The 17,205-nt window shown below is 44.3% G+C and overlaps 1 protein-coding gene across 8 annotated transcripts in view; it reads left to right on the top strand.

Annotated features, from left to right (window-relative positions):
* TSPAN4 (tetraspanin 4) overlaps positions 1 to 17,205 on the top strand; it is a 693,477-nt gene that overhangs the window by 593,658 nt on the left and 82,614 nt on the right. The window lies entirely within an intron of this gene.

Below are 17,205 nucleotides of genomic sequence, written 5' to 3'. Positions count from 1 at the left end.
TTTCATATGATTTTCATGATGTTCTAAAGATCCTTCAGTTACTTGAATAGCGAACCCTTTGTTATCTTAATCACCCTGCTTTCCTTTGTTTATAAACAAACTCCTTCCCTCAAAGGCAAAGCTGGGAGCAGCAGGAACTCTGTTGCTGTTAGAGCTGCCCCTGCAACTCAGGCATGTAGTTTAAGCAGACCTCAAGTATGAAATCAAGGTGTTCGAACTCTTGGCGGGCTGCTGACCCCCCTAATCTCCCATAAATGGTGCTTTTGAGGACCCCTCACCTCCAGAGCTCCTTTTTGAGTCAGGATCGCTATAATTACACCACCAGAATATTTAATATTTAAATATCTGAAATCATGAAATTTCTGATTTTAAAATTCCTATGACTGTGAAATTGACCAAGATGGATTATGAATGTGGTCGAGCTCTGTGTCAAAGACACTGGGCTTCCAGAGACAGCCTACTGCACTAGATCTTAAACACACATTTAGCTTTCTGGAAAAATAATTGACATTTCTCTTTTTGCACGCTTTGGGGCTAAAAGATGAGTAAACATCCTAAAGCAGAGCCAGGGCTTAGCTTTTATCTTGCTCAAAGTGGCTAATTGGCTCAATTAGCTAGTTATCCTGAACCACTGATAAGCAAATCAGCCTAATAACAAAACTACCTTCAATTAACTCTAACTTGCGGGAGAGTTCCAGAACTTTATTTTGTATAGAGGCTCCTGAACATTATGTAATGCAAAAGCTTTTGAAAACAGGAATCCAGTGATCATCCCCTGTAATTAAAGTAATTGGTAAAGAGCATTGTGCCCTTGGAGAATTTTTGTGGTGGTTTAAAACACACTGCAATGTCCATGATGCTTGAAACCATTTGTGTTTTGGGATCATTAATAGCCCTTGACTTAGAAGAAGGCAAATTTCATAAGGAATTAGATCTCTTTCGCAGCATCCTCTCAGGCTGCCTGTTTTTTCAGGCTTCGGTGCAATGAACCAGATCCTTGGTATCAGGACTGACAATGGAAAATGACCATCCAGCTGATCTAAAGGGACAGCCAAGGATTCTCAGAGTGTAAGGAAATCCTTGCTGGGTGGCATAAAAGCAGTACACTTCTAACATCCCCCACCATACATGGGCTTAAATTGCTGCAAGGGAGGTTTGGATTGGACCTTAGGAAAAACTTCCTAACTGTCAGGGTGGTTAAGCACTGGAATAAATTGCCTAGGTGGCATTGTGGGATCTCCTTTAGTGCAGATTTTTAAGAACAGGTTAAACAAACAGCTGTCAGGGATGGTTTAGATCATACTTAGTCCTGCCATGAGTGCAGGGATGTGACTGGATGCCCTCCTGAGGCCCTGCCAGTCCTATGATTCTGTGTGTGTTGGGAGTGGGCAAGGGCATGCCACACAACAATGTGAGATGCCGATCCTTATGTGGGGCAGCCATCTGTAGTGAGACTTTGCGGGCAGTGTTTAAATTACACTATAGTGCAGGGTATGTCTGTGGTTAGGGTTCCCTTTGAGCTGTGCGACATAAATTTCTAATAATAAATTTCATTCTGCACGTGGACATAAAAATGAGAGCGAACACTGGTCTGTGCTGTAGTTTGGAGGAGTGATTGCGACCTATTTGAGCTAGTTTTGAGGGAGCTGGGTCAAAGCTGTCTTGTGTAATAACCGCAGTGAAGCTGTGGCAACACAGCTGGTTGTGTGTGCTAGCCCCACTCACCTGTGGGTGTGGGTAAATACTTGAGCTTCTGACACCCCCGCCATTGCTCCTTCCCTGCTGTTGTTCCTTGAAGTAGCTAGATCAAAGCTAGCTGGGTTATGTCTGTACCTTGTGTAGTATCACCTCCCAGTTGCATTAACAAGCTGTTTATGACCCCAGTCAGATTGAGGATTGGGAGAGTGGAAAAGTAACTTAGATCCATCTTGTTTCACCTTCTCTTGAACTATGCCTAGCTGAAGATAGCACCAGAAACAATGAGCTTTAAGTTGTGACAAAGGACATTTGGATTAGGCATTAGGATAATCTTCCTCACTGTCAGTGTTGGTAAGCACCAGAATAAATTGCCTGGGAGATATTTAACAGCAGGTTAGTCAAACAGCTGTCAGGGATGGTCTAAATAGTACTTAATCCCACCGTGAGTGTTGGGGACTGGACTAAAGGCCCTCTTGAGGTCCCTTCCAGTTCTACAATTCTCTAATTCCAAGATTGAGCCCAGAATATGCAGAAAGAAAATCTATCCATCCAGTGTATTCAGTTCAGGGTGCATGTATTTTGAAGAAAACTCTAATCGAAAATGGCAATAGGGCAACAGTGAAGAGGTCCATGGAGCAAGAGGAGCTAGAAGGTTAAAAAAAGATCATTAAAAGATGGAGCTATGTGGTCAGTTTCACTTAGTCAATAAGGAGTAATTCCAACAAAATGTCTAGTGTAAAAAAGATCACAGTCAGGCCTTGAGACTGTTTGCTCAGCTGTGTCAGTGACAAGCTCCTGGATCAAGTCTGTGCCTATACTGCAGGGTTAGGGGTGTGATTTCCCCCACTCACATACATGTACTCCTGCTATCGTACTTGGCATTGTAGCTGCTGTCTGTGCTACCACGCTACACTACTATTTAAACTCACAGTAAGTCTCATCTACTACCACGAGTATGTGTACATTAGCTAGAGAATCACACCTCTAGCTTGTAGCATAGAGGTTAGTCCAACGAGCAACCACTTCCTAAAGGTCTTCATACTGCAGAGGATCTTATCTATGGAATCGCCTCTGTGGGGAAACTTAGTGTCCCTAAGGTTCTGTGCTGTGCATTCAAGGTTTCTCTGTACCCAGCCCGGGTCAGCTCATCAGATCTGAGACAGAAAGAAAGAAAACAAGGAAGAAAGGTAATGACTGGGAAGAAGAGAATAAAAAACTGGTGCTTTCCGGCAGTGTCATTGCACCCTATCAAAATGCTGACAGTTGAAACGCTATTGGTGATAGAATTTATGATAGCTCAGATAAATAGGGGAGTATAGAGCATCATGAATGACCTTCTCTCAGTAATGTTCTGCTGCAGACAAAGTAGCAGAAATTAAGCCCCATCTAGTGTTTCAGGATCTCCTCTTTCAGGGTGCATCTACTGCACCATAACTTGAAATAAGACATGCAATTTGAGCTACGTAAATGGCTTATCTTATTTCAATGCTATTTGGAAATAACTTATTTTGTCATTTGGTGCTGGCCACAGATTTGGTGCTGTCTACACAGTACGAAAATATTGAAATAAAGCGCTATTCCGAAACGTCCCTTACTCCTTGTCGAATGAGGTTTACAGGGACGTCAGAATAATGACTCCGAAATAACAGGTTTGCTGGAAAGACATGGGATAAGCTGTTTCTGGATACTCTGGTGTTGCAAAATAGCATTGCAGTGTAGATGTACCCTTAAAGGCCCGAGACAGGGCCAGTAACAGAAACAAATCCTGGCTGCAAAGAGAGCTGTTGGCAGGCAAGAGATCCAAAATCCCTCAGAGGATCCAGAAGACAAAGGGAACACAGGTCTGCAGCTCCAAATGTAACCGTACAATGTCATTCCCCATAGGGCACTCCTTCCCCTTCTACACTAAACTGTAGCATTTTTTAAATATAGCTCAACATGCTATCAATGCTAGCTGATAGGCTATCTTATAGATAAGGTTCTTTTGTTCCATTACCAAGAAAGTGCTTTGATCGCACTCAAATGCTAGAACATGATCACGTAAAGATGTCAATGGCGCTACACTGACTTATGCCCTCTCAGAGTATCATCCCTTTGTCTAAGTGATTGCCTGTTTCTAAGTGATGAATTTGTGATAATGTATTTGCTGCCAGTTGCTGGCGGACTGTAATTAATATAAGCTTCTAAAACATTAGAAATCTATCCAAAGAGCCAGTGATGACTTCAGTAGAGCTGGGCTGATTTACACTAGTTGAGGATCTGGTCCAGACAGATGCTTCCTTCTCTTCCTGTCTAGCCATTGAGCTCACTGTCACTTTTCTTGTGTTAAACTACAAACCTGGGCCCAACCCATTTTAGAAGGAGGCACAGAAACTCAGTCTGGGCTTGCCCCAGAGCTGTGACACAAGGTAAAGCACCTCTCACCAGTAAAGCATAAATTGGCATCAGATGGGCCAAAGGATTCATTTGGCCTGTGAAGGAGAGGCAAAAGCAGAGCGAGAAACGCCTGCTCTGAAGGAACTATGCCTCTGGAAATGTCATTCCAGAAATCTGTTCAGACTTGTTCCTGCAGAGCCCTGGCAAGCAGTCAGAAGCCACTGCCTGACAGTCTGATCCGAGAGACAGAGACTCCCACTGATTTCAATGAGCTTTGGATCAGGGTGTAAATTGAGTTTTGCCTACTTGCCACTGGCAGGATAAGAAGTCTCGTGCATTTTAAATCCAACCCAGAACCAAACTTAAGAAGAGGAGATCTTGAGATTTGAAGCTAACCCATGTGCACCTAGATGTTCAAAGTGTTGATGATTTTGGCCCATCTCTAACTAAAGCAGGATCATAGTAACATTTCTGTTCATATCCAAATCCTCTGTTCCTCATTCCTGCCATCTCAGCAGGACATTGTAAAATATAGTGCATCATTTAATTCCTTTCATCCAAGTATCTGAACAACCTGAGCCTTAGAATGCCCATGACCATTAGGGAAGTACCTCTATTATGCCACTGTAGAAACTGAGGTATATAGAGGTTACAAGTCACTCATTAGGAGGGCGGATTGGTGGTGTTGCCATGAGAAGGTGCAGGCAAAGCTTCTCCGTAGCTGTGGGCTTTTGTATTTCCCTGTATGAAACTAGACTTAGCCAAAAGAAACAAGCCGCTGCTGACTTTTTCTATCATTAATGTTTGTAATGCTGCTGCAAGGCTCTCCATGTAAATGCCTGACACAACACTCCCTGAGTAACATGTGTGGAAGGGATCTAGCATGGACAAGAAACAATGTCTAACTGTGCTGTCATGGGTCACATCAACTGAGAACATCAAATTCAGGTCACACTGCTGAGAAACAGAGGAAATACACCCCTTAATTGCTATTGGCTGTTCTCCCATAAGGTGTACCAATCCAGCTGCAAACGTAAACGTCTGTGTCATAAAAGAAGTCATAAAAGCAGTTTCCTGCGGCATTCCAGTCTACTTATCACCCCAAAAACACTGGATTTCAGATTAAAAGTCTCATCAAATAATCACACTTTTTCCAATCCTTTAGTATGTAAAATCTAAAGGTTTATTTATTTAAAAAAAAAGTGAGTGTTAAAATTGGTTAAGAGAATTAAATATATACAATAATTGCAAAGGTCTTGGTTCTGGCTTGTAGCAGTGATGGAATTAACTGCTGTCTTAAATCAAGTCTCTGCTTGCTTACAAATCTTTGGAAGGACCACAGTCTCTTTGTTAGAATGCACTCATGTATAAATCTGAGCAGGAAAGAGACAAAACTGAGGTGTTTCCAGTTCATTTTATAGCTTCTGGCACATGGAGGGAAAGCCATTGTTCTTACTGTGGAAAATTACAGGTAAAGATGGAGTATGGAGTCACATGTCCATGCAGTGGACATTCCATTTAAGTCCATTCAGTGTAAATGGGTGTCTCCCAGCGTCCACTGTGAGTTAAATGTTCCTTAATGAGCTACTTAGTTTGAACAGTCCCTCCAAGAAGTGGTGGCTAAATACTTTGTGGGCATTCCTCATGAGCCAACTTTTGAAATACAGATATAGAGCCAATACTCCTAGCTTAAAATACAAAAAGGGTTATACTATTTCTAGTCATAATCTTTTCATAGACATCTTACATGCCACATTTTGTATAAGATCTGTTGCAACAATGATCTAAATGGTCATACTTTTAATCAGATACCATCACATTGGGCATTGGAGAGAAATCAAACAATTTTGCTAAGGAAAAATTAGGCCTGCTAGAATGGGTCTTTGGTTTGACTACATGTAGGAGATTGCTCCTTGCCCCTCTCTTTTTTTCTCAACCATTTTATTATGCAGGATTAAAGTATAACTCTGGTCATATCTTAGCATTCCCTCAGGGCAGGGGAAGTGATAACACCAGGAAATAGTGAGATCTTCCTTTCAGCCATATTGTGATATACCGTGATCCTGTTTAGCTGAGTTGTGCTGAGCAAATGCTTGTGATGTCATGTGACTGATGTGTGGTTTTGGTATTTTATGAAACTTCATTGATCTGGAGCGAGTTTTTACAAGTCATAAAATTACTAGAAATGCCACAAAATGCCAATTGAAACTGTAGTGATATATAGTTAAAGCAATAATTTCTAAATTGCTAAACTAATCAGACTGGATGATTAAGTAAAAAGCACAATGGAGACTAGAATAAAAGCCCCCTGAAACATTCTGTATCTAAATAGCATCTCTGCCCCCCCCCCCCCCCATTTTTAACTCTGTGAGAGCTTGGATATCTTATACACTATTGCAGCTGCTGTATTTACCATGACTAACCTTTAGTAAGGTATAATGTAGTCTGTGTGCTACATCGTATTGCTTTCTTTATTAATTTCATTCTTGACTTGCAACATCTCCCATTCCTGTTCCAATCCTAACACAACTCTACTAGTGCCCCTCAGTACTAGTTTGCATTCCCTCACTCAATCACTTCTATTCTTCTCCTTTGTTTTTCTAATATGGACAACTGTTTGTAGTTAACTAGGAGGCACCAAAAGGTCTATTCTCACTTAGGACCTAAGCCAGGATTTGAAATTGGTGATGCTGTGTGAAGGGCTAAACATACGGTGGTCCTTGCCAATAGAAAGCAAGATTGGACAGTGGGATCCTATGGCTACCACTCTCTAGTGCACACAAGTCCAGACAGTCAAACTGGCTGGTAAATCTTCACAATCAGGTATTATGCACAGCCATTTCTATGCACAAGCTAGGTGGTTTAGATGCTGAATGGTGGTTTTTGATTGACTGAATAAATGAATTACGTTATCCCCCCCATCTAACAAAGGAAGGCCACCTTTGTGACTGTACTCTACAACTTCTGTGCAGTATAGTAAAATATAGTGCTTCATTTTATATCTTCACACAGATAATGACTGCAGATTATTGATCTGGATGGATGACAGTGGGTGCACATAAACAGAGTATACATATACATAGAACTGAAAGGTAGATCCAGCAGACATTACGCATGAAAGTCTTTGTTGGGATCCCAGTGGATTAACTATTAAGCCTTTTACAGAATAATAACTGATGAACCAAATTTAGATACATGCTGTTATAATAATGGAGTTTCTGTTCATAGGGTTGCTCATAAACTGTAAAATAGAAGTAATGTATATGAGCAAACTTATCATTTTTATGTAGCAAAAAAAAATGATCAGGGAGTTGGCAAGATTTACTTCTGAGGGAAGATTAAGAGAGCTAAACATGCAGAGTTTGGCTATGAGAGGACTCAGGTGGAACATAAATCTACAAACATTTCAGGAGTATAAATATTATGGGCAGAGAGGAATTATATCATGTGTTACAAAGGGCCATAAGTTGAAGCAATGGGAAAATTTGGTCGGAATGTCAGCAAAAGCTTCTAATAGTGAGATGTGAAATAGTCTCCAAAGGGAAGTAGTGGAAACTTCATAGCACGGGACTTTTAAACTAGATTGGAAATAAAACAGAACATGTACTGCAGTGAACATTCCTGTATTTGTCTGCACTGGCTTTATAACTATTTACTGTTTCTAATCTATATGGGTACGTCTACACAGCGGGGCTATTTCGGGATACTGGAAGTATCCCAAAATAGCTACCCCTTGTCTTTTGAACGTGCCCGCTATTTCAAGATAGGTCTCAAAATAGTGGACATGCTATTTCAGCATCCCTGTAACCCTAGTTCCATGAGGGCTAAGGGATGTATTTCAAAATTTAGCACTGTGTAGATGCGCCAAATTTCGAAATATGCTATTTCAAAATTAAATTGAAATAAGATACGCAATTTGCAAATTGTGTGTCTTATTTCAAGTTTAGAGTGCTGTGTAGATACACCCTAAGTGTCTCCAGAAGGTATTATTTAATTTGCGGCTTCATTTTCCTCTCCATCAACGGAGCCATGTAGTTTAGACACACCCCTTTTGGCACTGAGCAGAAGAGAAAGGATGGGAGCTGCTTGCAGCTACAGGAGAGGAGGAGGGAGAGAAGGGATGATCAGGCACAGCTCATCTCTCCCATCCCTACCTCCACTGCTCCCATGTATCTGGAAGAAGCCAGTTCCTTCCTGCCCACATGGTGCCTAAAAAGCAGCTAACATTTCCAGGCTGCTGCTGGTAAGCAGCATAACCCAGCCGGCTCCTGTCCCCTGGCTACAACATGGGCAGAAAGGGGTTAAGTCCTACAGATTCATTGTGCACCAGGGCCCAAGGAAGCTGACTGCAGGGGCTTCAGTGAACCCACCCAGGGAGGTGGCTCAGCAGAGTAGAGTGTGTAGGGGATGGGAACTGCTGTAGAGCCTGCCGGTTTGGGGTATGAACAAGCTGGAAATTGCTCCCACCCAGACTACTCCAGAGCTTAGCTGAGGGGTAAAAAGGCTTTCCTGTGACAGCCCAATGCAGGGCTATGACACATGGGAGCTCGGCTTTTTCTGGCCAACACCCCAGGCTGGACAGTCTTCAGCTTTCCCAGGGCACCAGGCTAAAAAGAGGCAGTGGGGGGCAGAGGGGAGGAGGAAGGAGGAAAGAGCCTGCTGGGCAAGCCATTGGAGAACTCAGTCTCCTGCCTAGCACTGGGAGAGGAATGTGCCCCTCTGGAGGGGGTGTGGAGAGGGATATAGAGGAGCAGTGGGGGTGGAGTTGAAGGGGCAAAGCAGGGAAAGGAAGCTAGAGGGGAAGCATGTAAAAGACTAAAGGGTGGGCAGCAGAGGTGACATGTAACCACTCCAGCCACTACCATCTAGAAATGGGATGGAGACCAGAGTCTTGCACAGCAGGACCTGGGCTGACAGGCCAGCAGGGGGAGCAGCCAGCCCTGCACACTGCATCTTTGCCCTGCCATCAGCCTTGCACACCAGCCCCCACCGTCAGCCACTGGACACACATCCCCTCCCATTCACCGCTAGTGGTCAGGTGGCTGGTGAGCAGGCATCCAGCCAGCAGCAGGACGCACCAGTTTTGATGTAGGGAGGAGATGGATAATATGGGACAATTTGCCTGTTTTCAAGAAAAAGCCAGGACACCTGCAGGAGGGTATTAATATGGGACAGTCCTTTTAAAAATAAGACATCTGATCACTCCATCTGGAAAGACTCTTGGAGTATGTGTGAACTGTTGTTCTCTGAAGGCAAAAGCCTATCCCTGACATAAAGCCCCCCCCCCCCAACCCTACCAAGTTTCAATTCCCCGCTCCAAAGAATGGGGATGCCAGAGCTTGTTGAAGAAAAGGTTTCCAGTTTTGTTTTTGTTTTGTTTTGTTTTTTTAACTGGAATCAAAACCATGTATTTGACTCTAGTCTAGATTCTTTCTCAGGAACAGCGGATCCTTTTCAGCTGAAATTTTAAACCTACCCTCCCTCCCTCAATGAAACAACAACAACTATTCAACCTGGTCCTAACATTTGGCATGGAACATTTCAGCCCAGCTAGCTAATGTTTGTAACTGAACACAGAGTCTTATAATGGGAAGTATCAGGCAATCTCAATAATAGATGATGCTACCAGCCTCATCTACATGGAGGGCAAAGGCTCTGTTGTTGAAGGCTAGCGACTGTTGGGTGGGCAAATTCTGGCCAGATCTGGTCCGTAGGGTTAGTTCCTGGTGGGACTTTACCTCTATATTTACCTGCGCCTCCACAGGTATTGGGTGATCATAGCTCTCGTTGGCTGTGGATTGCCATTCACAGCCATTGGAAGTGGTGGGAAGTTGTGTCCTGGTCCCATTGACTGCAAATGGTAATCTGTGGCCAGTAGGAGCTGCAGTCACCTGATACCTGCGGAGGTGAAGGTAAGTTTAGCAGTGGCGGACCACCAGAGACTAACCTTTGCAGAAAGGAAAAATGAAGCACTGAGAGGCAAAATGATTTGCTCAGGATCATACATGCAGTCAGCTGCAGAACAGGAAATAAATTCTAGATCTCCTGACTTAAACAGTTTATATTAAAAATAAACCTGCACAAATATTTCTCAAAACATACAGCCTGCATAGTTTGCAGTGCAGCATGCCGTTGCTTGAAGTGCTGTGATCCCAAAATTACTATAAAGGTGCTATTTAAACAGTTACATTTTTCCCTTAAAAGAAATCATGGTATGCTATTGTAAGGAGCTCCAATCAAAATCAGGACTCTGTTGTACAAGGTGCTGTAAAAAGCATATGGGTAGGTATTAGGGATGTAATAGTCTAAGCATAAGCTTATAAGTTAATGCTATAGACTACATGCATTTCCCTCCCCTCCCCAACCAGTAAATTTTTTAGCAGGCTGGCCAGCAGCCCGGCTCAGTTCAGGCTTACAACAGGTCCGGGACCTACCCCTACTGTGGCTCTGCATTTAAAGTGTATTAGGAGCCAGGCAGGCAGGCAGCCTGGCTCAGTTCCAGTTCGTGCTGGGTCCAGGAGCTCAGACCCTGCCCCAGACAGGGGCTGCTGCCACCCGGCATGGCTGCCTCTTTATCAGAGGCAACAGCACAGGGTGACAAGCAGCCGGTCTGCAAGAGGAGGTGGTATTTAATCTGCTTCCCCTCGTGGACTAGCTCCCACCTGGTATCCCGTACTGCTGCCGGCACCGCCTCCAGGGTCTATAGAATAGTCGACTAACTGATAAGAATTCACGAGGTTACTCGACTATTTAATTAACTGATATTTAACATCCTTAATAGGTATAGTATCTGCTGTGACATGCTTCTAATATAGAGCTATGTTTACACTGCCCTGCAGTTCAGACTATGGAGTGTGAATAGCAATGCATACCAAAGTGCTGCATCATAACTCCCCATTGTGGATGCTGCAGGTGTAAACTAAACGGTTCCTAGTTTGCCTTAACATAGTCCTCCTCTTCTTACAGGAGTGTGCAGTAATGTGAAGCAGAAACCTTTAGTTCATGCCTGCAGCATCCACACCAAGAAGTTACAGTGCAGCACTTTCTAACACTTACCTCCAGTCCAAAATACAAAGCGGTGTAGACAAGTCCTAAAAAACTCCCTCATTCCTAGATCATTATTTCATTGTCTGTTGGCTCCAGTCATGGTTATTGTTCATGACATGGGCATCTTTTGTTATCATCTCCTGTCCTGACTTAGTGGGAAAGATTTCCATTCAGCAATAGGGGTTATTTCTAAAGTGGAAGTGCTGTTCCCATCCCACCTTCTCCTCCTGCTCCCTTTACTTTGATATTCATAAAAATATTATCCAAGACAGCATAAGTGAGCCTTTCATAATGCTCCTATTCCCAATTAACATATCAAATCAGGAGGCATTCTGGGATTTATGCAAAATAAGACTTTTATGAGACCTATTACATTAAATATTAAAAGCTTTTGCTTTTAAAAGTGGGGGAAACACAACTGATTTTTTTTAAATGAGCATTGATAAAACCTTTATACTACACCACACCATTTTGTATTATGCATATGTCATATGCCATTATGTTAAAGAAAAATTATTTTTAGAGATTTTTAAAGCAAATGTATTGGGCTGATTTTTGTATTGTAAAACCAGAGCTAACCTTTATCAACATTAATACCTAGAGTAAGCACCTGAATCCATATTTAGGGCTCAGTCTTGCGCTCAGTGAAGTAATAGTTTTCATTGATTTCCATGAGTCCTGGTTCTTACTTTTTGGTGAGCTCTGAAGGAAAGGGTAAATACTAAAGCTATGTCTACACTGAGGTTTGGCAACAAAAGTGCTGTCGACATGTAAAAGTTGCCAAAAGTGAAAACCAGTTTTCTGCCTCCCATTGTCAACATTTAGTGGCCACGTTGCTAGCGCCCTGTTGATAGAACAAAGCACTGTGGGTAAGCATCCCATAGTGCAGTGTTATAAGAAGGTAGAGTTGATCCCTGAGCTTCTTGGGATTCCTTGGTACCTCTGTGAGTTCTCCTTGCTAAGGAATGTCAAAACAGCACAGTAGTCTCTGCAGCAGTCTGCCTGCTGCTGTGTTCCTAGCAGGGTAGAACAGAATAGGGATGCTAAGAAACAACTAGTCAATAGGGTTGGAAGCATCCGGGAGCTACCCCCACTGCAATAGCCTGGCTCCTACTACATTTAAACTGCACAATGGAGGTAGCTCCTGGACCTGGCACAAGCTGGTCCTGAGCTGAGCTGGCTCAGTCCTGGCTCGCACTGTGTTCAGCAGCCTCTGTCTGCGGCCAGCCCCAAGGTCAGTGAAATACACTGAGCAAGCCCAGCAAAAGGCAGCCCATAGGTGAGTATCATGTGCTGGGAAGCCGCATTCCAAATGTTATTTAACCTCCGTGCCACTTTCCCGTCCAGTTTCTGATGACCTCGGCAAGTGCCTGCCCACCACGCACATCCTAGAGCCAGCAGAGGAAGCCAAAGGGCTGTGGCAAACTGCTTGACCTATCTATTCGTGCCTCCAGCCCCATGGAGTGAAGTCCAAGCCATTTTGGGCAAGGACTCCCGAAGCGGGGGCTGTGTACTGGCTGCTCGACATGCCAGGTAACAGCAGCCAAGGCACTATGTGAACTGGAAAGGAGACGGGCACAGCCCAGTCAGGAATCACAGGGCCAGAGCTGGCGGAGAGTGAAGCGCTGCCCACACCTGCGGGAGCCCAGCTCAGCCGCTTTCCCTGCTCTGCCCCTTCAGGTTGCGGTGTGCCCAGGCTAAGCCACAGAGCACCCACTGGAGACAAAGCCCCGATGATGGGCAAGTTCCGGTCATTGCCTCTGAGCCCAGTGGGTTGGTACTGCTGGTGCGCAGCGCTCAGTGTCCAGCCTGGGCTTGTTCCAGCCAAGCAGCGAGCTCAGCCATAGTGGCTTGGCTGTCAGAGCCTCCCTCCAAGTGCCCGTGGGGTGCGACCAGGCTCCCCAACCACCCAGCCAGGCCAGAGGCACTGTCCCTGCCTGCCCAGCCCATATAGAGCCCCAAGCACCACCAGCCCTCCTCAGGGCTCTGCACAGCGTTGGCTGCGGCATCAGCCCAGCTCATCATGGAAAGTCCACCCTCGGAGCACCACCAGCCCAGCCAATGCAAGCCTGCATCTCCCTGAGCCCAGCCTGGGAGCACTGAGTTTGCCTGGCTCCTGCGCTCTGCCCACCTGGGCTTCAGTCCTCGGCTCCTAGCCAAGCACTGGGCAGCCCTGGCCGCTTCTCCATCTGCTGTGAGAGATTGGAGCTCCAGGGAGAGCAAAGCCACAGCTGAGCCACCCCAAGAGCAGCTGACTCTTCCCAGGTCTTTGCAAGGGGTGGTGGTGTGGAATGCAAGTAGAGTAGTCAAGTACTCGACTGCTCACTTACATCCCTAGAACAGAACCACTCCAATGATTTGCATTTGGTTTGTTCTCCAAATGGAGCAGCTCACTCAGCTGTCAGATACTTCCTGGAGCTTTGAAAGGGGAGGGGTACATGCCTGCAGGGCAGCAGAGATCACAAAACGCTGAGCAGAGCCATCAAGGTGGGCATTGTGGGATACTGGTGGAAGCCGGTTCTCTTAACAAAACAAACAGAAGAGTCCACACTGGCTCTTTGTCGACAATAAAAGGAGGGGAAAAGACAAAAGTTTCTCAAAGGATCGGATGTTTTTTGTCGCCAAAACTGGGTGTTTTTCTTGACAAAGGTTACATTGTAGTATAAATTCTCTCTCTGTTTTGTTGCCAAAAGGAAGTTTTTGGCAACCAAACCAGTGTAGACAAGTCCTAAGTTTGAAGGATATTCCATACTCAGTGGCCCAATACATGTCAGTTGCAAGATTCTGGCAATATATAATTGGTGGATAAGTGTAGGTGCTTTTGCTTTTTTAAAATGCTTATACAACAAAATACAGTAGCCTGCTGTAACCCACTCAACTTCTGGATGCACTATACACTGTAAGCGCTCTCACGCTAGTACATGTGTCTTTGCAGGATATGTGCCTTAGACTGTAAGGGTGTGTCTAGACTACATGCCTCCATTGATGGAGGCATGTAGATTAGACAGATAGGCAAAGGGAAATGAAGCTGCGATTTAAATAATTGCGGCTTCATTTAAATTTACATGGCTGCCGCGCTGAGCCGACAAACAGCTAATCAGCTGTTTGTCGGCTCAGCATGCTAGTCTGGACGCTCCGTGCTGACCTGAAAGCCTTTTATCGACATCCCCCTTATGCCTCGTAGGATGAGGTTTACAGGGGATGTTGATAAAAGTCTTTCATGTCGGCAGGGGAACGTCCAGACTAGCGCGCTGAGCCGACAAACAGCTGATTAGCTGTTTGTTGGCTCAGCGTGGCAGCCATATAAATTTAAATGAAGCCACTAATACTACTTAGCACTTTGCATGTTGCAAGTCTTATACCAGACTCTCTCTGTAGTAAATCCTTTGAGCATCCTGATGTGGTAGATAAGTATATTACATTTTTTTATTGATTGTGACTCACCCAATGCCACACAGTGATAAATTAGTGTCAGAGACAAGATTAGGCTGTAGATTTCTGATGCCCCAGTTCTATGTGTAGCAAATCAGACCATGCTGCCTCTTTCTTATCAATCCTTTGTTTTCTGTTAGAGTGCCAGTGATTGTGTTTGATAGTCTGTCTGATCGAACATATACATTTTAAAAACATCCTATTTCAGTGGAGTTTTCTTACAAATGGCAAATTAAAATACTTGTCAGTCAATCACAGCCACTTCATTCTCAGAATGAATGTGAGGGGGCCAAAACCTTTAGTCAGATAGAAGTGCTGCCAAATTTCAGCAGTGTGATGGGGGAGGGGTAGAGATTAACATCTCATAAGGAAACAATTCTGCATAAACTGAACGGTCAGGACTTGTTTACCCAGAGTCGTTTGCAGGCTGCCTTTCATCTGTACTTAAAAGGTTTAGATCCCTGACTGTGCAAAGGTCATGCTCAGTGGAGGAGAAGAAACGCGACCCTATGTTCTATTCCTGTTCTATTTCACTCTATAAATAAGTGCCCGACTCCACAATAAGCCAAAAATCAAGTTAATCCCCTTTCCAAACAAGGTCAAAACAAGCCAATTCCTAAAAAAAGACCCAACACTCTCTGGGTATGTCTACACTACCCCGCTAGTTCGAACTAGCGGGGTAATGTAGGCATACCGCAATTGCAAATGAAGCCCGGGATTTGAATTTCCCGGGCTTCATTTGCATAAGCGGGGCGCCGCCATTTTTAAATCCCCACTCGTTCGAACCCTGTGCCGCGTGGCTACACGCAGCACGAACTAGGTAGTTCGAACTAGGCTTCCTAGTTCGAACTACCGTTACTCCTCATTCGCACTGGAATTGACTAGGGTAGAGTAGCAGCTGTAGCAAGATGGGGAGGGGCCTCCTTTCCTCCCCTTCCTTAATTCCCACTGAGTACTAGAGTCTATGGGACTATTTTTGGCTTAATCCCCTCTTGTGAACCACGGCTTTGTTGACTCCTACCATTTGACAAGTGGTGTGGTGAAGCATCTCTAGCTATATGGTTAGATTAATCTTCTTTACGGAGTTCTACATGAACACTTTGCTTTGGGATTATTGCTTCTCAGCACATAAATCTTTATTATATCAACAGCCTGTAGTCACACAGGACGGCAGCAAAGCTTATTTTTTATTCTTCTTATTTATCATCCGGGTGTAGGGGCTCACTCGAAAGGAAGCTGCAAAAGAAACGGTGAGAGGTTTGGGGTGCACATTGCATAGGCTCTCACTTGTTTGCTCTACGCCAAGCCTGCCTTGGCTCTCATGTCTGACTTAATTTTACTTTGGATGTTAATAGAAAAGCAGGTCAGTTTGTGGCAGCAGGGTCTAGAGATATGGAGGAAAATGGAGCCAGGGGAGCCAACAGCCTGTGTAGGCCCTTGGGCAAGGTGTGAGGGACACCCTGCTCCATGTGCCCTGAAAGGGCGAGGCCTTGGTTGGGGGCAGCCCCGCCCTCCGCACCAGCCCTAAGAGCCACATTCACCAACATATAGAGAACCGTTTCTGGATGGTAAGGACATGGAGGTCAGTCTGGGAAGTTGCTGCCATGATTGAGTGCCTAGACCCAGAACTGGGTGAAAGCAATTTATGGTAGTAGGGTCAGTCTAGTATTCAGATCCCAGCAAAGAAGAAATGAAAATAAACTTAAGACTCTTGGGGCTAAATGCAAGAAAAAGTGTATCCTTGAACTGGTGGAAAATTGTTTTCTGTCTCCAGATCTTTTACTTTGTTTTTGATCACAGGAATTCATAGGTTCAAAGATTTGGCTTCCAGTCATCGGGAAAGAAAAGCTCTAATAAGGCTTTTTTTTTTTTTAGTCACTGCAGTGTTATAGGTTTGCAACTGAGTGGCAGAAGCAAAAGGAACAGTAGATTTTTCACCTCTGAGATTGAGGTTTCAATCAAAGCTATATGGCTCAGTTATAAAATTCTTGTCTTGCAGGCAGGTATAGTGATAGGGGGCAACGCAGCTTTTGAGCAATCTTATGCCAGCCTCCTGATTTAATGGGATTTCTAAATAGTCCTCTTTTCATACCTCCATGAACTGTTAATTAGGGCCTGTTCCAAAGCCCACTGAAATCAATAAGATTCTATTTGTCTATTTCAGTGGACTTTGCATCAGACCTGTGTACTGCAGGGAACCGTCCTGCACAAATCCTTGGAGACAGACAAAAATAGCGTAGTAGCTCTCTACAGTGCCATTCTGCCATGATTGCCCCACAGCCTGTCTAGAGTCAGAATGGCAACATTTTTCTCATCACATACTGTGAAAGATTTTCAGGTGTGCTCAGTGTTGGTCTGCTTCTGTTCCCACTGAAGACAACAAGAACTGAACTCTTTTGAAGCTGATAAGTGAAATCCCTAATCCAGGAATTCATGTACTTTTATAAATCTCATTTTTTTGCATTAAGGGGGATGTTTTCTCATAGCAAGAAACTAATCTGCGCATTTTTTTCTAATGCCATAAGTATATAGGAAACACCTTCCCATTCAGGGTAACTTTGTACACAAACAGTTAAATGTTCCTTTCACTTTCCCAGTAGCCAATGGAGTAACCTATGGCTTCATTGTTCCACATAAGGAAGCAGTCTGTGC

This window comes from Pelodiscus sinensis, chromosome 4 (assembly GCF_049634645.1).
Source record: "Pelodiscus sinensis isolate JC-2024 chromosome 4, ASM4963464v1, whole genome shotgun sequence".
Classification (NCBI taxonomy): Eukaryota; Metazoa; Chordata; order Testudines; family Trionychidae; genus Pelodiscus; species Pelodiscus sinensis.
Note: the sequence above shows the minus strand (reverse complement) of the source record. Positions and strands in the feature narration are given on the sequence as shown.